Source organism: Amblyomma mixtum, chromosome 7 (genome assembly GCF_055824585.1).
Source record: "Amblyomma mixtum isolate Tamu chromosome 7, ASM5582458v1, whole genome shotgun sequence".
Classification (NCBI taxonomy): domain Eukaryota; kingdom Metazoa; phylum Arthropoda; class Arachnida; order Ixodida; family Ixodidae; genus Amblyomma; species Amblyomma mixtum.
This window is the reverse complement of record NC_143018.1, coordinates 106,220,787-106,243,916: the sequence shown is the minus strand read 5'-3', so window position 1 is coordinate 106,243,916 and position 23,130 is coordinate 106,220,787. Positions and strand designations below refer to the sequence as shown.

Here is a 23,130-nt window from a genome sequence, read left to right as displayed (position 1 = left end):
GGCCCCATCAGTCAAAATTCAGCGCAAAGATGCAGAAGAATGGTCACAAAACATTAATGTCATTGTGATGGATTTACAAAATGTACAAAATATTAATACGCAGTAGTTTTTACCTTCATGTGTGAAATCGACAAAAGAAGGCAGTCCCTGCGCCACTGTGTGTAACAATGCGCTTCCGAAGGAATTTCCATTCTCTCTAAACCACAGAAAATATATGACATTTCTCTCTTGTTAACTGCAAAAAAGAACCTGAAAAGATTGCCTCAAAGTGACCCAACAAATAGACAGTTCTTAGAACACAATATCATGCATGGGTTCTCAGCCACTAGTATTGTTGAAAAACCTGCATGGCAGGTGGTCGAAGTTATCCCGGAGACCCCCCTACGACCCCTCTTTCTTCCTGTGTCCTTTCGCTCTCTCCTTTATCCCTTCCTTACGGTGCCGTTAGGGTGTCCACCAATATGTGAGACATGTCTACAGGAGTTTCTCCCCCCTTTCTGGGGACATCCTCTTGTCCTTTCAAGATTTTGCAAGGGCATCCCTTGCATGGCAGTGTTGTCACTATGTAAAGTCATTAATGACCAATTCTGCACATATGGGCATTAACGCGATTGCGTCGCACCCTGAAGGCCAAACTTAAGTGTCCCTTCTTGGTGGGAACAGCCGAAATAACAAAACGCGGACACAGAAAGGAACATACAGAACGTATACAGAACGTACTGTAACGTATACAGTACACCATCAATCTCTCTATCAAGAAAAGAAATTTCCTTCTTGAATGAACCCCACTGGAGATAAAAGCAAGATCATTTTGACAAGGAAACAAAAAGTGCGGGTTTTCCAATAAAATTTTAGTTGACAGTCAGCTTCGTTATACGTTCTGTATGTTCCTTTCTGTGTCCGCGTTTTGTTATTTCGGCTGTTCCCACCAAGAAGTATGAACCAACTAGCTCAGTTTTCTACTCTTTTAAGTGTCCCCTCCAATTTTTGCTTTCTCATTGTCTTCCTTGCTATATACTGCATTTAATTGGATTCGTGCACTCATCAGTTGCTCCTACTATCACGTAGCTGACACTTCCATGCGATCGTGATGCACCCTGTATATGCACATGCGTGAAAGACTGCATAGCATGCTGTTGTCCACTTGTTGGCTCGTTTCGAAAGCAGGCCACTATCGGTGAACCTTGTACTAAAGGAGCTTGGGTGGACAGTTGGAAAGCTCTTCAGACAAGAATGCTTACTGGCGCCTCTGTTTCAGTTGCACAACATGGGTATCAAACCGAGGTTGTCGAAAGCGCTCATGATGTGCTCGTATTCCCATCTCTATTCTGTCCACAGTGCACCCATCATAACCCTCTTTTAACGCGATAGCCTAAAGGCCCCTGTGTTGCAGAAAAAGTGGTGTCGGCAGCATTGGCTGTGAGTGAAAATTCCCAGAACCATTAATAAATAAAACCGAATGGAAAATGGGTCGAGTTGGGCCTCTGGAGTGTGAGACGAGCATGCTAACCACTCCGGCTGGCACGCCAGCTCGATGGTTTGGAATGAACAAAGGCACATCTAGTGAATGCAGTGTTGTCTTAGAAGGGTGCTTTAGAGACATGAACTGCGGTGTACATTATTAATTATGAGCATGGAAATTGCAGAAGTTGCAGTTCAGCGAGTAGCAAAATACGTTCCCGCTACTTTTCCTCCTCGCTTGGCGCGCACGTAGCGCCATCAGGCGGCGGCCACTAAAACCTCTTTCTTCTTTCACTCCCACTTCCTCCCTTCCTGTACAGTGCGCTTCAGTTGTCCACCGAGATGACAGCGAATTACTGCACCATTTCCTTTCCTCAAAAAGCGTTGCGTTCAAATTTGGGCAAGGCATCGCGCGGAACGGGTGGTGGTGTTCCGTGGACTCCCTGGCAGCGCTACAACACGCTGTCGCGTTCCACTCCTAAAGGCGAAGCTTAAGCGTCATTAATTAGCAATCATCAATAAGTAATTAGTCATTAATTAGCAACTTGTCATTACTTATCCATCCATCCACCCATTAATTAGTTATTAATTATGTGTGACGTCATCCATGGGTGACGTCACTAGTTCCACAGAGTAGTAAAAGTGGTGCGGAAAACGCTTTCGCCTCTACGCACTTTAGACAGTCAAAAGTTGTTGTTCTTTAGTTCTTTATGGTAGTCTGATGTCTCATGTAAAATTTTGCACCTATAAGCGGCGTAGGTTTTCCGCAAGCGAATTTTGAAGACAAGCGCTCCTGCGAGCGGCACCCATTGATTAAGCAACTTCTACAGGCCACCCTGTGCTGTGACGCCAAATTTGAAGAAGTGGATATTTGGGAAACGGTGCGCAGGAAAGGTGCGCAGAAATCCGCCCAACCCTCCCCAAACGTTAACCCTCCCAGAGGGGGCAGCAACAGGCATAGAGATAGCGCTGGGATTTACTGGGGAGGACGGGCGAGTGGATGGGAAAAGCGTGACATTGACGAAGGGGAGGTTGGAGGATTGGTGGCGGAAATCAAGGGAGGGGTGAATTTGGAGGGCAAAAGGATAGACAGACTAGACATTGTAAGAGCGAAGGGGAAAGAAAGGAAAAATAAAAATAAATTAACAATGGGGGAAGTATAGGCTAGGTGGCGAAAGCGCCTGGTACAAAGGGTAAAGCTATTATCATCTATCCATCCATCCATCCATGTGTCGGCTTGTCAACCTCTGGCCGGGCGGCGTGTTTCCGTTTGCTAGCCGCTACAGACAAACGCAATGTTGCCCACACCAACGCGCGCGCGGAGGACCTGTTGCCATGACAACTATGAACACGCCAATGTTGCCTACGCCAACGCGCGCGCGGAGCAGCTGTTGCTACGACAACTCAGGCAAGAAAAAGCGACGCTGGTAATTGCAAATGGCGGCGCCCTGCCGCCTTCCGGTTTTCGTGCCTTTAGGATAACAAGTTGTCCAGCTTTTCGACAACGCAGGTAAATTTATTTAACGCCGGTGAGGCGGTGATTATCAGGAGCGACGATGTGTGCCGTTTGGGCAAGCTTAGGCGTATCGCTGCCCACCAGTTCGGAAGCAACGATGTCTGCCGCTTGCGGTGACCATCACAGTGCCGTTTGGACAAGCTTAATTCAAGGTGAGTAATTTATTCGCTTTCATGCTTTTCGATGGCAGCTTGTCGTGCTTTTCGATAACGCAGGTAATCTATTTTATGCCGGTGAGTAATTTTACACGCCATTTGAGAAGCAACGATGTCTGCCGCTTGGGATGTTTAATGCAGGAAAATAAAACCATATTCATTTTATATTTCTCTCTTCAAGTGTAACAGTTTACTCTCACATCTGTTTTTCCACTTGCTCAACATTGTACAGCAGTTGTTATAGTTGAGGAACTCGGACTTGAATAAGTAGCATTTTTCACCACGGTGACTGCATGAAATACATGACTAACTTTACGAACTTTACGCATGATTTTACAAATGTGTGAAATTATGACTTTGTGAGCCGCATATAGAGATATGTTTTTTTTTAGTGCTTCTTTTGTTGTGCATCTTGTCACCTCTGTCACAAAATCGTCCTTTATACTGTGAACAAATATATGGCCGAAATGAACTAAACATTGTGTTTTAAAAGGAGAGATTTGGTATAAAAAAAAATTGTGTAATTAGTTTGCGGTGCCCCACATTTAATCTCCTTCAAGGTAACGCCCATTTGATCCAATGCTCTGCTGTGAAATTTGTTCTTCACTTTTTTGAACCAGTCCAGAAATTCTTGCGAGAAGTGGGGTCTTTCAGTGGCTGCACCTTTTTTTCTCTCTACCTCTTCCACGACCACAGAATAGTTTACCCTGTGGACTTTCTTCTTTCAGGGAACAGAAAGAAGTTGTGAAGAACAAGGTGATGTGAATGGTAGAGGTAAATATTCTAGGTAATGCTGTTTTTGGTTCACACACAGGCAGCTTTGTGTGCTGGTGTGTTGTCGGGGTGAAGCCACTATTGTCCACTTCCCACAACTTGGGCTATTTTCATCTTGTTCAGTCATGCAAATGTTTTAGAATCTTCTGGTATTTTCGAGTTTTTTTTTTTTTATATGCTGAAGTTTGTCCGGCAAACGCTAATTATGGCTGAGGAATTTGAATTTAAAAATTTCCCCGCCCCATGAGTCACACCATAGCCTCCTTTATACTCTATGGTCACACTCATGATATCCGAACTGAGGAGGTCGGGTTACCGCTGTTTTGAAGTGAATGGCAGTGTTGCATAGCCTTTGCAATCCACACCCAAAAATTTGGTGCTTACGCACGCAGTTTACTTGCAAAATCAGCTGGTGATGACAACACCTGTAGTTCGACTTTTGGTGTTTTTCATCTTATTAAAGCTTAGTTTTTGGCGAGAGCAGTTCCTTTGTCATTAAAATATCATAGTCTGTCGAAAAGCAGGTCAACTTTAATTTATCCTCAGTGTCCTTTTAATTTTTGTCTGATTTATGGGGTTTAACGTCCCAAAGCAACTTAAGCTGTGAGGGATGCTGTAATAGAGGGTTCCAGATGATATTGACTACCTGGGGTTCCTTTAAGTGCACTGACATCACACAGAACATGGGTCTGTAGCATTTCACCACCATCGAAATGCGACTGCCACTGCCAAGATCCAACTGGCGTCTTTCGGGTCAGAAGCCGAGCACCATAACCAATGAGCCATAGCGGCGGCTTCCCGATCAGTTGGTTGTCCAGTGATAACTGAAGCTTAAGTTGTGTGTAGTTATGCAGCTTTCTTTAAAATTACTTTAAAAAGTGCACTTTCTCTTTAAATAATTTACTGTTAACATGAAGTTCACGATTGCTATGCATTGAGAGAGCAATAAAACCTGCTCATAACTGCACGTTGTACAAAGATTGCTTTTAGATATCCTGTGTAAGTGAGGTTGTGTAATGATTAATAATAAGCTTGTCCATCTAAAAACAGAGCTTTCGTGTGTGCAATTTCATATTCCAGACAGCTGTGGTGTACAAAGTTGCTGAATGGCAAACACTGAAGTATACACCTCATTAGTGTTGCACCCAGCTGCAGTGTATGCTGACTCGGGATAGATTGCTCGAAATGTAGATGCATGAAACTATATCTCAAGGGAATTTAGTGAGGAAATCACTTCCAGTCCTCAACAATTAAAAGGGTCATACACATAGTGTAACACTGGACAAACTTGCAAAGGCTCTTAGTCCCATTTTGAGCTCTGCTAATTTTGCTAGCAATTCTACATACACGAAATTATATGCATTTAAAAAAAAAGAAGAGGCCAGGCGCGGTGTCAATGAGGTCATTAATTGCTTCATTCTCACTGAAGTGGCCGCTTGTGCTACCAGCTTAGCTTTCTCCCACTGTTACGAATTGCAAACATGCTCCTGACAGAAGATGGCACATTTTGTAGGTGCCAATCCGAGTTGTGTCATATATTGCACAGGTAGTGTACCTTATTACATAGATAAGCTTCATGCAGTTACTATCATCTGAACTGCATGAAAAGGTTGATGAATTATGAACAAGGTCCTAACATGGTTAAACAAGGATAAAGGGAGGTCGCAGTAGGTCGCAGTGAATGTCATACTGTCACTCACTTTTGGAAATGACACCTAGTTTTAGTTGCATGTTGTTTTCTCTGTAGTGAAGCACACAATATTAGAATACATGGATCACCACATGGTATTTAGCTACAACTGCTAAATAATTTGAAATTCAATTTATTTTCTTGTGCTGTTTTTGAACAGTTTACACAGCCAGACGATCACTATGACATCAAAGGTCAATATAGGTCACTGCTTCTTCATTTGTAGTCACTATCGCTCTTGAGACAGGCTGGTTTTAGCATTGCACTTAATGGAAACAAAGAAGGAGCAATTATATTGCAGTTTTTTTTTATGCCGCATGTGGCATACGCAGACCTTTGATGTCACAACCATCCCATCTCCCAGCCACTGGAACCGAAAGAGCACCAAGATGAAATTCGATTGTAAATTATTTAGCAGTCCTGGCATACACGGGGTGATCCATATATACTAATATCTTAAGGCATCGTTTCAAACAAGAAAACATGCAAGAAAATATTTAGTGGCTATATATTCCTTTTAAAAAAAACTGCGTGAAAAAGCAAGGAGGAAGGAAGGAGGAGAAATGAGAACTACACACACACACATACCATTTGAAGGGCAAGGAAGAGAGGAAGCAAGTGTGTTCTGTGCATTACCTGCATTACGTTTCCCACAACGTCAAGAAAGTTGCAGGCAGGTAACGAGTAAGCCTGTTTTTGATGCCATTTATGCAACGAGGTCCAATTTTTGTGAACTTTGGCAATACATGAATGTTCTGTCTTGTCAAGCTTACAGTGGTGTTTCTACGTCGTTTTTGAACCATAACTGCTTCATGGTGCTTTTCCAAATACACATACTGACTATAAATATGAGAAAAAAGTGGAGATGGTACAAAGACAACAGCGGCATTCTTGAAAGAACAAAAATGAACAAAGATACTGTACCATTTTCACTGTGGTCTCAGGCCCACCTATCGACTTTTCGAGCTACAACAGCATCTTTGGAGTGAAGATTCATCTAGGACCACTGTTTATTTCCACAAATGAGACCACTGCCACTGGGAACAGTGAATTGCAAAAGTCACAAAGGAATGATTTCAAAGCATATTAGGAAAAATAAATCTGTTACAAGAAAAAATGCACTGACATCAGTGGCAAATACGTTGAAAATGTTTGCATGAATACACTCTTTTGGTACAACCCTTGTCTTTCGTTCCATCAGCTAAAGGCCAAAAATTTTAGACCTCTTCTCGTAAGCTTGCTGAGGTGTACCCAAGGTTGACCAAAAGATTAATAGCTGAAAGAGTTAAAAAAAAGACATCAGCAAACACAATATGCCTCATGGCCATCAACGAGGACCTGTATTCCAACTTGCGGCTCATTCAAAAACATCCCATTCAGTAATACATGCTGGGGGGGCTAGTTGGTGCATGGTTTTGAAAACAGACGTGCAAAACAGACAATGCAGGAGGAAGACAGACGAAACAAGTGCAACTGTTTATTCACCTAGGGAGCGAGTGAATATATAGGCAAAACCAGAGAGGGACCCACACATGCGCACAAGTAGAAACAAAAAGATAACAAAAGGCTCAAGGAAAAAAATGTGTCTCGGCACATATCTAAAAAGACACCTTCTTTTTTGTAAATTGTAAGACAGGGCGTGCTTACATGGGCTGTGGTGTCTTTGCTCCTGCGTAGAATTTTTGTTTCCTTCAGCTTCGCCTGAAATTTTTTCTCTTTTTCCCCGCAGGCTTTACAATTACGTGGTAAAAGAGTACCCGAGCCTTTCTTTAACGCGCGATTATGGTCAGCAAGGCAATCATTAATTAATACATCAGCCCGTTTGGCCAATGTAAGATTTCCCACACGTTGGCGGGATCTGATAAACTATGCCCACTGCACATTTTACAAGCGGCATCACATGCTTTTTCTGGCATTCTGCTTTTTTCAGTTTGTTGGGATCCATTTTGCCACACAAGGAGAACAGCTTCTTGCGGGTGGAAAAAACTACAGGAACATTAAACTTTCTCTCAACATGTTTCAGATTGTGTGCCATCTTATGAATATAAGCAATTATCACAAGTTTCTGTTTGGTAACATCGTTTTTTGCACTGTTATTGCACTTACTTTTTCACCTTTTTCAGTAATGCTTCGGCAACTGAGCTTATCAGCAAAGTAGGATAGCCAGCTTGCTGAAGCCTGCTCTTGCCTTTTATTCACTCGCTTAAGTGGATAAACAGTTGCAAAGTTGCGCGTGTTTCGCCTGTCTTTCTCCTGTGTTGTCTGTTTTGCGCATCATCTTTTTTCAAAATTCCATTCGGTGACAACTGATTGGCCCAAATGGCGGAAGTGAATGCACATCTGCTTCTGGCATTTTGGCCAATCAGGTATCGCTGAAAGGGATGTTTTCAAAGGGGACACACATTGGAATGCAGGCTGAGATTCGCCTACCATGTGGGAGTATGCCCATTTGGCAATGCACTGTAGTAAGTGCAAGAAGCATGGCTGCTGCCCTGTCCTTGAAAACACAGTGTTCTTTGCAAAGGCAAGAGGTAACACTGAAAGGAAGGTAACTGAGGCTTTCATATCGCCAAGAATGCCGACAAAAGTATATGAGCACGCCGTCTATCTTCTGCATGATTATCATCATCAGCCTGACTGTGTGTAATGCAAGGCAAAGGCCTCTCCCATGTCTCTCCAATTAAGTGTCCCTCGTCAGCTGCAGCTTCTTTATCCCCGTAAACTTCTTAATCTCATTTGCCCACCTAACTTTCCGCCGCCTCCTGCTATGCTTGCCTTCTCTTGGGATCCACTCCGTTACCATTAAGGACCAGCGGTTATGTCGCCTTCACATTACATGCCCTGCCCAAGCCCATTCCTTCTTCTTCATTTTGACTAAGATGTCATTAACTCACATTTGTTCCCTCACCCACTCTGCCCACCTCCATTACACCTATCATTTTCCTTTCCATAGCTCGCTGCGTTGTCCTTAACTTAAGCTGAACCCTTTTTGTGAGCCTCCACGTTTCTGCCCCATAGGTGAGTAACGGCAAGATACAGCTGTTGTATACTTTTCTCTTGAGGGATATTGGTAAACTGCCATTCATTATCTGAGAGAACCTGTCATATGTGCTCCACCCCAATCTTTTCCTTCTAGTTATTTCCCTGCCATAATACAGATCAGTGGTCACTACAGCCCTAAGTAGACATATTGCCCTACCAATTCTAGCATCTGCTACCAACTGCGAACTGCTGTTCCCTTGCGAGACAGTTCAACATTACTTTGGTTTTCTGCGTGTTATATTTTAGGTAAGTCATTGATGATGTACAATTCATCTCTTGAGTGACTTAGCAAGGCAATATCATCAGTGAATCGCAGATCATTAAGTCATTCTCCATTGACTCTTATCCCCAACTGTTCCCAATCCAGTCCTCTGAATGCCTCCTTTAAAGAGGCGACGCCAGCCTGAGCACTTCGAATGCCACCTCGACGTCGGCTACCTAGATGCCCCTGACTGGACCCATGCAACGCTTCATCAGCACCAAACCATGAGCACGAACGCCGAACGCTAGTTGCTGACTGGGTGTTCCCAGGTCGTGTGTATTGGTAGTCTTTGTGTTTTGTATTAGTTTTGTGTGCTAGTGTTTGTGTCATGTAGGGTGTATTAAATGTGCGTCTGTGGGGGTACACCTTTCGCCTAGTCCATTCTTTCGGCCCGAGTGTTCTCGGGGGATCCGTGACATTGTAGCGATGTTGAAGCAAATCCTGGCCCGACTGAAAAACAAATGCTATTGGAATTGCTAGAAGGCCAGAGCAAGATTAATTTGACAATGTAGGGCTTGCAGGCATCTGAAAACACAATTGAGAACAAACTTTCCAATTTAACTGAGCATTCGTAATTGATGGTATTGAGAAACTGCTGTAGAGCCTAAATGTCTTAGCCACGAAGGTAAAAGACATAGAATCGGCAATATTGGAACTTCGGGAGCGGCTCAGTACAGTTAGGAACCTCTGTTTAAGAAACAGGCAGCAGAAATAACCTGGTCATTTACAGTATAAAAAAGCTAAGCGAGGAGACTAGTGACGACCTGGAAAAGGAAGTAATTGATGGTGTTTTTATGGAAAGGCTAGGGTTAACAGTGAGTGGTGTCAAAAGATGCCTCAGGATGAGTTAAAAGGAAACAAACAAGACACAATCACTCATTTTGAAACTCTTCGACTTGTGTGAAAAAATGTCAATATTACGATCATGCCATTAACTCAAACGCGGCCAAATCCTGTTCTGGTGAGGGAGTGCGTTGTCGGTTCTGGTCACCGGTTACGCAATTCTCCACCGGGTTAAAACAAAAAAACATGTTGATCGAATTTCACAACCAGGCCTGGTTGTGCAATTCGATCGACATGGTTTTTTGTTTTAACCCGGTGGAGAATTGCGTAACACCGAAATTCGAACCCGGTCATCTTGCACGTGAGGCAGATGCTCTACTGCTATGCTATCACTGCCTTCATTAATGTGCCTTCATTCACTGTATCTTTAAAATGCACGGTATAGTAAATATATGTTTTTGATACGGATACTCTGATTCTTTCATTCTTGGCAAGCGATACCTAATACCGATACATAAAATAGTATAGAAGATATATGTATCTTCAATACTGCCCAAGCCTGTAGCTAGATGAAATGATGGTGATGCTATGCCATGAAACTATGGGTGAGCAAACGTTTAAAAAATTGTTATAGCGAATCATCATGTTATTCAATACTCTGAACGCCTTCAATAGTACACATTCAAAATTATGTGAAATGGTTCGAATATGCTCTTTTGTTCTCAAATAGTTTCTGTATAATGGGCATGAAGCTTGAATCAGGCACACCATAGTTTTCATAGTTTTCTTTGATGACCGTTTTAAAAACAGCGTTCTCTACAACACCACACAGCATTTTGCTGGTACTGGTCTGCATGAGATAGAGGCTTCAGTTTCGTGACGGCATCCATTTGTGTGGTGGGATTCACAATGCTCACTCATGGCCCCCAAGATTGGGCGACGCAACAGTGTTCTGGCAGGTTTACCAAATGGCCCTGATCTCTGAGGCCATACTTATAGGTATTTCTTGCCTCTCATGTGTTTATCGACGCAGGGCGTTGGTGTATTTGCTGTTGCAATCAATAGTAAGTAGTTTTATTAAACATGGTAAATGGAAGGAAAAAGATTTTTGCTCGCCCTGGCATCTGCCATTGCTGCTGGAAGCATCTGAGCTGGGGCAGCTGAAATAAAGGATAGCAGGCAGTGTGTAGAGAGGAATTGAAAGAGGTGAGGGGAAAGTAGAAAGGACAGGGGAGAGGTACACTGGCAACTAATCTATTTACATATTAACATAATAACATATATACAAGTCGCACGCGCATGAAGGTCTTGCAGAGCATAGTGCAATCAATAGCAAATGTAATTTTTTCTATACATTGGACATGATAGTCAGAGTTTATATTCTTAGTGCTGCATAGTCCCTAGCTGAGGTCACCACTGCTGTTTTTTGACAGCTGTAGCTAAAAATTGATAAATTATAGCATAGCAGCGTGCTACAATGCCACCACTTTCGCTTCACTGTTTTACATCATACTTGTTTCATACAAATATTCGTTCAAGTGGTGAAACAGTGAATATTTGTAAAGTTATCCTATTCATATTCTATCCACTTTCCAGCTTTACTTCCGTATTTGATTCGGTTTTGAAAAATTGCTAACGCACACCCTTGCATAGAAAGCAGCTAGCAGTATTTTTTGTTTGGCAGTCTTTCAGCAACTCACTTATTGAATTGTTCCTGATGCTCCGATTATGAGCTGAAAAGAGCTTTTGTTGAGTGCACCGAAATTGTCGCTAGTGGCAGTCTGCGGAGGTCAAGGGACTATGCCTGTCATTACACATTTTTAATTTCTCGGATATTACAGTTACAAGTGAAAGTTCGGCAAGTTGGTGCATTTTTGTTTTTGAGCATACTCAGCTGACTTACCGCAGAAGACAAAAGAATAAGCAGTCAATGGTACACATGCTGAACTTGCTATGAGTTTGTTCTTTGCCTCTGTTTGGTTTATTGCGGTTTAACGCCCCAAAGCAACTCAGGCTATGAGGGACGCCGTTCTTTGCCCCTGTATCAGCCTCTATTCAGTCTTCCGAAACTGAATGATATTTGAAAATTCTGCACTGCAGAGTACTGTCTGCACCTCTTCCAGCGTATGTAATAGGTGTACAAGAGCCCAATTTGCAAACTTGTTTGGGAAATCCAGCATTAGGGGCGTGCGAACAGCGTTATTTTGAAATTGAATCTAATACAAGCAGGCCAGCTTTGCGAATAAAACATGAATAATGTAGTTAAAAACCAAATCGAACAGGAATCAAACAGTGAAAGGACCGAATGAAATATGAATTGAATATATGTGCGATTATTTGCAGCTTTGAAGTTGCTTGTGCAGACTTATACGAATATTAGTGCAAAACAAATGTTTAAGTGAAACAAGGAATCACCAACGGCTACGCTATAAGTCATGAAATTGCAGCTGTAGCAATCGAAAGACGCAGCACCGACGTCCTCCAGGGGACATGCAACACGAAGTCTGTATGTTACCACTATGATCTTTAGGAAATTTGCATAGGGCATTTACCTTTTGCTACCGATGATGACAGCATACAAACTAATGCAATATCTCGGTTGATGAGAGGAACGACAGTTTAGGCCATGACCTCAGAGACTGGGCAAAACGGCAGTGTTTGCTAAACCAGGTTCAACCCTGCAGCATCGCACAATCTTGAAGGCGATATATGAGCATTATGAATGCCGTCTCACGAATTAACTGTGCCGTGGTGCTGGACCCTCCTTTCTGCACAGACGGATAGCTACAACAAGTTGTGCAATGCCAGAGCAGGTTCTGCTTGACGTGCTCTATTCGAACTTGCTTATGATTAGCAAACTTGAGGACAGATTCAGTTCATTCCAAATAATTTTAAACATACGCTGTTTCATTCATTCACCAAATAAAATACCAGGATATTGGATTCGGTATTTAAAAATTTTCAGTATTCACAGAACAGACCTACATGATGTTATAATCCTTTTTTTTTTTTTTGTTGTACTATGCAATCTCCCCTTCATATTTTGTGTATATACAGCGCATCCTGTTTAAGTCAATACAAATGGTCTATTAAACATTGCATGTATTCGCTATACACCACAGCTTTGGAAGTTGAATAATCTGACAGGCTGATGCCTCAGTCAAGTCAAATGTAAATAATAAATGCTTATCCATCTAACCCGTTCAGACTGGCTTTTTAAATCCTGCGTTTAGGTCAGATCTATAGGGAATAACATGGCACACCCTGTATACCATGAGTATTCTGCCCAAACATATTCTTTAAAGATAACTGAAACAGTGCAGTGGCTTCTCACAGTATGTCCAAATGCTAATGGCAGCTACTAGAGTTTAGCGAGGCTGGAAATAAAAGCAGTGTTTTATCGTACCATAACAGATGCTGGCGCCACATTCTGCAACTCCTTTTTAAAAATTTATTTCTCACCAACAAAAAATACTTTTCTAGTTTTTTTTATATGTGAAACTAATTGAATGGGTTGACCATTTGGATTTTTTTTTGTGTCTAGCACAGTTGCCCACTTAGAGCTTTCTGGTCCACAATGTGGCCGTTTTCGGAGAAATCGATATACTTGTAATTAAATTACAGAACAACGCAAGGTTCAACTTTAATGCAAACAGTGCTATTTCAAGGTTTCAGGCAAAACTGCAAAAAAGTTTGCTTAAATTTAGACTCCAAGTTTAGTTCAAAAAATGCGGAAATCTTCACTTCCATTTTAAACCATGTTAAGCACTTCCATTTGAAACCAAAATGGCATCATCCACGGTTTATTTTTTGAGGCATGACAGGGCATCTCAATACCAGACTACATGCGGAGAGAAACTTTGCCGGCAGAACGGCTCCTGAACAATAATTTTCACAAAATGCCCACATGAAGGGGATTTCTTACACTTTGGAGCATGATATTTGGAGAAAATTTTTTTTTCTTCGAAAGGTCTCTACACTTCTGTTGGGACTGGTCTTAACTGGCATGAATTTCCTCAGCCAAATCTACAATGTCAAAAATTTGGCGCATCTCCTTTCGCGTGGAATGACCCTCCTGTCCCCAAATTTTATTTTTGAAATAAACTGGGAAGTACTGTAAAAAAATTGTTTCGTGAACCTCGGCGGCTGTGAATTGTGACGAAACATTCAAGAAACGGGCAATTTTCTCTGTTAAGGTTTTCTGCCTAGATACTGCCTCCTGGAGCATATTTCTTCACAACAGTTTTATCTTTTTTGAGCACTTGTTTTGTTGCACTCCTAGGACCACAGCGGCAGGTCTAGGCAACCTTTGTTTTTCACATTTAAAAATTTTAAACTTCGTGTATGAAATTGTCTTCTAACTTGAATATGTCAACAAACACTGAATCTCAAAAATTCAAAACAAAAATTTGACCTTTGCAAAACAAAAAAAAATTACATGACTTCACCCTGCAAGAGCAATGAATGCTGAACTAGCCTTCTGCCACATTTTCTTAGCTTTGCAGCCTTTTCATAAGATTTAGGAAAAATATATATCAGAAAATAATTTTCTGCACATAAAACAGTGACATTTGATGAGTAAAATTATTTTTAAATTGCTAAAAAAAAATTCATGTAGATACAGCTAGAAGGGTCAGGGTTCGGGCTAGTGGGTAGTCAACATGAGGATCCATAGCGCACAAAATTGAAGCGACACAACACAAGCTCTAGTCTCATTCGAAGTGTTGTGTCCCTTCAATTTTGTGCGCTATGGATCCTCATACTGCTAGAAATAAAGTAAATTTTGCTGAAAGCTGTGTCCCTTCAAATGGAGATGTGGTACAGACTGCTGGGCACATTACGTTGACTTGAAATCCTATCATTTACATCAAGTGCCGTACTGCTTGCTACTTTGCCTTTCTGACTGGTTCTCACATTTCCTTGTCAAGTGCGAGTGAACTTTTAAAATGAGCAAGGTGCCACCTCTTTTTGACACTAGAGCGGTACATGACCAGAAATGTAGTTTGAAGCAGCGGTCATATTCGTTGCAGTCACTAAACGGCGACACACTGGTTGGAAATATGCAGAAATCAAGCTTCTCGACACTTCAGCAGCCGACTGTGATGCAGGAACACCTTTACTGTGAGGCTGTTTATTGGCATGGGTGCACTCCAGAAATGCCACCTTCTAGCCCTCTTAAATAGCCACTGTCTGCAAGTTACTGCATCTGTTCTACCATGGCCAAAATAAAGGTGACCCCCTGCCATCATTGGTATCCTGAGAGTCCTCCTATACATTGCTCCCACTATAGTGGCAGTGTTTATCGTGCTGTTCATCCTTTGATACAGGCACAGCAGTAGAAGATGCATGCAAAGTTAGTGGGCTTCCTCATAACAGGAGCATTGAAAGGACTCTGAAAATGAGCACCGACACTTGTTTGGCTGGCTGCTGTTTACTTCAGAAAGTTTTGCATAATACCTTTTCTGTGAGCTCAACTAACTGCTCTACCATTTTTGCATTTGCTTTGTCATAGCAGGGACGAGGGATGTTTCTTAGGAAGGCCATACATATCATGCAAAACCAGGTGGTGTTTTTTGGATACTGTATGGTTATACAGGCGTGCCTCGTTAATTATGGTACATTGGTCCTCCATCAAAACTGTCCATAACAAATTGGGAAGAAAAATAAAACAAACACACATTTATTCAGATATATACACTAAGGTTACAGTATGCTTTTCTACATAACAGCAAGCAGTGAATTCCAAATTATAATCTTGGAAAATTGAACATTTTCCTGGTCACAAAAATTGCACTGCAGTGCGAAATGCCTCCCAGGCCTTGAGAGACATGTCAGGATTAGCACTGGGTGTCCGATTCTGCGTTTGCTGTTGTATTCACAATGGCCCTGTAGATGACTTGTTGTTCACCACTTCCTGGGTCTACTGCATCAGCTGCAGGCATTCCTGAAGACTTGCAAGGAGGATGTCATTGATGCGCACATTCATTTGCCTGTGACCTTCCTGCGAGGAATGCGATTTCTTGGCTGATCTGTGACAACGATGGTGAGCCAATGTATAGGTGGGCTTTGTTGACTTTGCGGAATCCTTCTAGGTTTGTGTGTGCATTTGCACCTTTTGTACTGGAGTCATAGATTCCCTGGTACATCTATTTGTTTGCATATGGTTCTCTGTTCATGACAGCACCATCTGCATGTTCCCTGACCAAATCCCAATTCTGATGTTGCTCCACAATGACAGACACTGCACTGCTGAGTTGAGCCGTTCCCCAGTCCAGCAGTATCGATGCTAGAGTGTGTGTCAAAGCTGAGGTCAAGCGTGGGACCTGTCTAACTCCCAAAGTTTAATTTCAGTTTCATCCCTCATTGGTTAGACTAAAATTGTTCCTGCTGCTTATACCTATAAATTTAGAGCTTCGAACTGCTGTTAAGCTGAGTTCTTCTGCGCTTAACCGCAGTCATATCTCAATACCAAACATTGCTTAATTTGCAATGCAGGTTGGCGCAACAAAGGTTGAGGAAGCTTCCATTCTTTTCTTACAATGTTTAAACGTTTATGGAGATGGCCATTTGAACATTTATCTTCACATCTTGCAGCCTCAGGTGAAACTGTGGCATGAGGAGATGAAAGAAAAAATATACCCCAGTGTGCCCTTCTAAACACCTGCCCAATGACAGCAGAATCTAATATACAATGAATATTGTGCAGTGAAGATTTTTTCCCTTCCATGTATCTTTGAACATTTTTTTTTTCCAGAAGTGGTTGCCCCCGTCATCCAACAAAGTACTGCAGCTTGTGCTATGCACGAAAAAACCACTGACATTATTTCGCTGTCTGATTTTCTTCAAGCTATGCGACAGCTAAGGTGCCCTGGAGACTATATCAGTGAAGCCTTCAGCAACATTGGCCAAAATGTAGTTAAGGTACTGTGCTTCTGCTAAGTGTGCATTGTTTGAGGACCTGACGCCAACATGGTGTGAACATGACATTCAAGAGCTGTCTTCACGATAGCTGTCTTGACAAGTTTACGGTGGAATGAATTGTACAGAAGCAGTCCTTTATTAAGGCACTGTCTCCTCATTGCTCATCAGAGCAACCAAACTGCCATATATATAGCCAAGAGAAAATTGGACAGTGATGCAATGTCAAAGTGGTTGTTTTCTCTGCCAGACGAGCTGCAATCGTTATGCCAGATGACTAGGCCAGCCATTTCATGCATGAAAAGAATGTGAAAAAACAAACAAACATAATATCAGATTTGTTCAGTGCGCAGGATTCACTGTACATTGGATCCCGCTGTCTTAGGTACGGTTTCTTCAACGGCAGACTGGGGTACATTAAAATGACTGTTTTCATGAGCATTGCAAAAATATCAAAGTCACAGAATGGTGGTTTCCTCAACTTTCGTTGCAGAGTATGCAGATGCCAACATACCTTTGACATATTGTCACGGGAAGAAGCATTTCTGACAAACCGAGAAATTGTATGAGCAGAAATAATCCCTAGTCTGAAAAGAAAAAAATGCACGTCTACTCCATCCGACATTTTACTGCAAAAACCTGCAGTCATGATGATGCTTATGCATTCACAGTGCCAGCACTCTTTACTGCACAAGTCTGTGCAAGAGTGCGATTAGTAAATGGCAAGCAGCAGCAGCAGTGTGTCATCCTTTCCTCTGTCTTCATTGTCTGTGTACTTAACCAAAAATAAAAATTACTAGTACTGATGCTGCGAGACCAGACCCCTTCTCAACGAACAAGACATTTCCTACAATGTACTTCGCACCAAGGCACTGCGAGTTCTCTGTTCGAAACATAAGTTAAGGAACTGGACAACTCTTCTGCACAGTGCGGATGTTAAACGAGTGATGTATTCCTTCCAGTCCTCATAAACTGGCAGTCAAACCACACTCTCAGTCACATGCAGCGCCACACTGATTTAGATGTTAGCACACACACGAAAACAGCGCGAACTTCACGAAGGACGCAGAAAGGGGAGACGAGACACATGTTAGTTTCCTGTACACTAACATAAGAAGCGTTCCATCTGAAAATAAGGCTCTTTCTTCACTAATTGATTCATGCAGTTTGTCTATCATCTTACTTACCGAGACCTGGTTAAATGACATGGTTCCTGACAATTGCATTTTCCTCTGCGACTCCGAATTTAACATACTTCATTGTGACCGCGTAAGCCGTAGGGGTGTACTTCTTGCCATTACAAAAAGAAGTCACTGCTGTGCTTATTGAGGTCATGTCATGCCTCGAGCCAGTGTGGGTTCGTGTGAAATGTGACTCTACGGATGTCATTATTGGTGTTTACTACCCTTCTGACATTAACATTTAATCTTATGTGAATTCTGTAAAATGTTAAGGAAAGTTACTGTTCAATTTCCTAATTCAGGCTTACTATTGATAGGTGATTTTAACTTTCCAGCAATTAGTTGGTCCTCACTAACAGCTCCAGCTAATGATCCTGAAGCTCAGACTTTCCTCCAGTCTTGCCTTGTTTTTTTATTGCAACAACATATTTCTGAACCCACGCGTCGTTCTACCACAGTTCTTGATCTTATCCTAACCAGTAAACCTTTGTTCCAATATTACGCTTTTAGAAGGCCTTACTAATTGTTCCATAATCACGGGAAATCTCAATTTCGAGCCCCACAAAAAAGCAACTCGCAAAAAACAAATCAAGTGCTACAACCGAGCAAACTTCGCCAAAATAAATGCTGAGTTGACAGTTTTTTCTGAGCACTTTCTTCTCAATTTTTTAACACGTTCAGTGGAGGTCAACTGGAACCTGTTCAGTAATAAACATGCTGCTCTTATTGACAGATTCATGCACTAACACTGCGCCTTGGTTTAATCGGCACCTAATTTGCCTAAACAAAAACAAAGAAAGCCTTTACAGACAGGCTGACAAAAACAGGCACTGAAACGCTACAAAGCATGTGATAAGAATTATCAGTTCATGACTAATTTGCTCACTAAAATGGTGTCATTGCATGGCGTCAATTTTGAGAAGGAAGCATTCAAGTATTTTTTATTTACTTACACATACTGCTGTCTCTTCTGTTAGAGGCATAACAGGGATGGGTTACACAGCATTTGATTACAGCAATGTCAAAGAAATGGTATGGCAGTTCTCTTTGAAACTGATTATTCGGCAATGCACACAGAGAACCATCCAAGTTATTCCATAATTTAACATTCAGTGGACCATGATATGCCAGCGTGAGCCATTTTTGCAAGCCACCCAAGAGAAACACATTAGGTAAAAAATGGTGAGGCATAGTAGTGATATCATTGTTAAACAGTGCGGAAAGAGAAGACACATGAAAGGAAGACAAGCAACACAACTGCTGAAGAAAATGGATCATTACCTACTCGCCCAAACAGAATTAGTGCTGCTATGTTCACTTTGTTTCAAGAACTGGTGAGCGGTTTCGGCAGCTTTGCCTTGTACCATGCTTTTTAGTTTTCATTTACCCACTGCAGTAAATTTTTCACATTCACACTGCTCTGATGTAATAACCACCAGCCCTTCTGACATGTATGATCTTGACAAAACCCAACGAAATTTGGGTGCGCAGAAAAACCCATATACATGCGCCATAACCCATAGCAACATTTGCAAGGCAATCATGAGAGAACATGCACGCTCCATTCACTGGCGTAATGCCAGGAAACTGGTACACAAGGCACAGCAATGAAGTTTTTCCTATACAGCCACATTCCGCAAACTTTTGAGGCTGACAAAACAGAAGATAGCAGTGCAGCACAAGGTCATGACTGTGACTCAAGATTTCTGGACGATAAAATAAAAGTAAATGATAAAAAAAGTGACCATAAGGTACCTCAACCGCTGTTTTCTCATAAATTAGTACAGTACCAAAGAAGGCCGTGTAGGCAGCTGCGCAGCACGGAGAGCTCACCTGAACTGGTTCCAACGTGTCATACTTGAACACTGCAGCATGACTTTTTGTTTATGCTTAAAAATGCATTTAGTGTTACAACTGCACAATAAACTGAAGCTGGAACGTACACGACCGCAACAAAAACACGAACAGCACGAACAGCACCAATCCAGCCACAGATATAAACAACCCGCGGCACGCAGAGAATGATGCTGATGTCGATAGGCAGGCCGTCCCAGGCAGATGGCGCTGCTGCGCCACCTACGAAATGCAATTTTTTTTGCAACTGATGCGAAATGCGCTGGAAGCATGGCTCAAAATTCGTAAGAAACGACACCACAATAGCACTATAAAAATAATGAGAGCTGACAGCAAAAATAACGAAAGAATAGATTTTACACAAAACTGCCAACCATGAAATCAAAACTGAAACTCGGCAAGCGACTTTGGTTTTTTTTTTTTTTTTTGCCATTGAAACGCTGTTATTCCTGAAAGCGGCACAATTATTTTTTCTGTATGAGTCGCGTCTGCGTCACGGCAGCGGCAATTCTGCCAGGCGCGAGTAATATTTCAAGCAGAACTTTAGAAGCTGTATATGTATATCGGAGGTCTAGAAATGCTGTCTCTTACTGGTTGGTGACATTTGTCATCTTGCCGCGCCTCAACAGAGCTTATCAACATTATGTTAGATTTTAATTTCTTTCAGGTGATTAACCAACCCACTCGCGGTTCAAACATTTTAGATTTAGCTTTCTGCAATGCGCCCGAAACGATTAACGAAGTGTTACTCCTTGACGGTTTTAGTGACCATAAGCTCATTCATCTACGACTTAATGTCCCATTAGCGTTTCAAGGTCTTACATCCAGGAAAATTCGCGATTACAGTAGAGCTAATTATAGAGATATGAATATTGCACTTAATGATTTTTTTATTCAAACGTTCTTGCCCTCATTTGCAGACAGGTCCGTCGATCAGAACTGGGTACTTTATAAGATCATGATGTCCAATCTAGTTTACAAATATGTTCCCTTGGTTTCAATTTCAAACAACAAATCTAATCCATGGTTCAATAGATCTCTCCGCCGTCATCGAAACAAAAAAAAGCGTTTGTACAGAAAAGCTCGGTTGGTATATCTACATCGGATGCTTGGAAAAAATACGATTGTCTGAAATCTCACTGTTCGGCCCTCCGGGCATCAAAGAAAAAATATTTTTCTCATGACCTACCCGCCCTCCTAAAATCTAATCCCAAAAAGCTCTGGCGTGTGATATCTCCCGAGAGTACTAGCAACCAATTTTCATTGTACAGCGACGATCACGTGCAGCTTTCGGAGAGTGAATGTCCCCAAGCATTTAACAGATATTTTGCGTCAGTGTTCACTCGGGAAGATCATTCCAACATACCCATTGTTCCTGATCGTGATTACCAATATATGGCCCCTATTACCATTACCGCTGAAGGTATCGCTCGTCTCATTGCAAATCTTAAGGTTTCCTCATCAGCTGGTGTTGACAACATAAATTCTAAAATATTGAAAAACACTGTATCAATCTCCAGTGAAATTCTATGCCTCATCTATCAGCAATCATTATCATCTGGTTTACTTCCTACAGATTGGAAAATTGCTAAGATCATTCCAGTGTTCAAAAGTGGAAACAGAAATTCACCAGAAAACTACCACCCCATTTCGCTAACCTGCATTTGCTGTGAATTACTCAAGCATGTTGTCGCTTCCCACATTTACTGCCATCTGGAACTTAATTCTTTCTTTTTTCCTAATCAGCACGGCTTCCGGAAAGGTTTTTCTTGTGACACCCAACTGCTAGAATTTACAACTGACTTGGATTTCAACATGGATGCTAACCTTCAAAGTGACTATCTTTTTAGATTTTGCTAAAGCCTTCGACCGTATTGCACATTCCCGCTTGTTCTCAAAATTGTCTGCTCTGTGCCTAGATTCTTTAACCCTGTCATGGCTACGTAACTTTCTTTCATTTCGCCAGCAGTTCACTACAGTAAACAATTTCACCTCCCCACTAAGTGATGTAGAGTCTGGCGTACCCCAAGGCAGTGTTCTTGGCCCCTTATTGTTTCTAATATACATTAACGACTTGGCCACAGACATATCTTCTTCTATACGACTCTTTGCTGACGACTGCATCATTTATCGGCCCATTAATTCTATGGATGATCACCTTGCTCTCCAAACTGACCTGAACTTAATTTCAAATTGGTGTAGTAAATGGCAAATGATGCTCAACTCATCTAAATGCAAGGTTATCTCTTTCACCCGCAAGCATACTAATTCTAATTTCTCGTACTCCATTGAAGGTACTGTAGTGTCTCGGGCATCATCTTATAAGTATTTAGGTATTCACCTCACGGATAATCTTTCATGGGCCACGCACATTCAATCCATCTGTGCCAAAGCTTCAAGATCACTTGGGTACCGGCGGCGGAACTTGCGAAACACCCCTAATAACGTGAGAAAAGTCGCTTACTTAACAATCGTGCGTCCTCAACTAGAATTTTTTTCACCTACGTGGTCTCCTTATCAAAATTACCTAATCAACATGCTTGAACCCGTACAAAATAGAGCCACTCGTTTCATCACACAAAAGTACCACCCCCGTCCAGCATCACTAAGATCAAACTTGATATCTCCCTCGAACCATTACATATTTGCCTTTCCATCGCTCTTTTATGCTTACTTCATAAATATCGTCACAGCACCAGGCCATCTCTATTGCCCCTCGAAGAGCCTTCACGCATTTCACACCGCCTACATAATCAGTACAGCATTAAATGCATTTACGGAAGAACCCTAGCCTTCAATTCATCTGCACTTCCACGTGCCATTATTCTTTGGAATGATCTTCCTAACTGTATCGCATCTATCGGCAACCACCAATCATTTCAAGACCAGCTGCACAAACATTTTCTTTAACGACATTGTGTCTTGTTTCAGGTTGTTCTGTGTCCTTGGTTCCCTTTTCTTCTCGTTGGTATAGTATTAAGTTTTGGTTTCTTGTGCAATTTCAACCATTAGTATATTTTTTATGGCTACTGCTTTTTCTTTCGATGCGGTGATGTATGTCTTGTAGTTACGTTTTGCCCTGTATATTTATAATTGTGTTTACTTTTTGCCTTGTATCGCGCGTTGTTTTTAACTCATTGTTCCTATTTGCTTAATCTATTGTTTTTGCCCCCCTTACTCAATGCCCTTCTGGGCCCTGTAAGGTATTTTGAATAAATAAATAAATAAATAAATAAACAGGATTGATTTCGGTTCCTCAGCGTGCACTGCATTGGACAGTACACGGGCCTCTAGCATTAACGCCTCCATCGAAATACGACAGCTGCCGGGGTCGAACCCGCGTCTTTTGGGTCAGAAGCCGAACACAATAACCACAGCAGCGGCTGAACGGAGGTGCTAGCATTCATGGAGGTTCACGGAATATGTGGCGAAGCTATTAATTTTGCAGTCTCAATCCCTTTTCTCAAGGCGTCGTATTGTGATTCACAAGGACG

The 23,130-nt window shown here is 41.9% G+C and overlaps 1 long non-coding RNA gene across 2 annotated transcripts; it reads left to right on the top strand.

Annotated features, from left to right (window-relative positions):
• The first annotated feature begins 2,716 nt into the window (after nucleotides 1–2,716).
• LOC149337113 (uncharacterized) lies at nucleotides 2,717–14,935 on the top strand. Of its 2 annotated transcripts, XR_016284362.1 has the most exons (3): nucleotides 2,717–3,129; nucleotides 3,861–8,884; nucleotides 9,006–14,935. It is a non-coding gene; the product is annotated as an uncharacterized LOC149337113 (long non-coding RNA). The 2 variants fall into 2 exon arrangements; XR_016284361.1 differs by having other exon boundaries at nucleotides 3,861–14,935.
• Nucleotides 14,936–23,130: the final 8,195 nt, after the last annotated feature.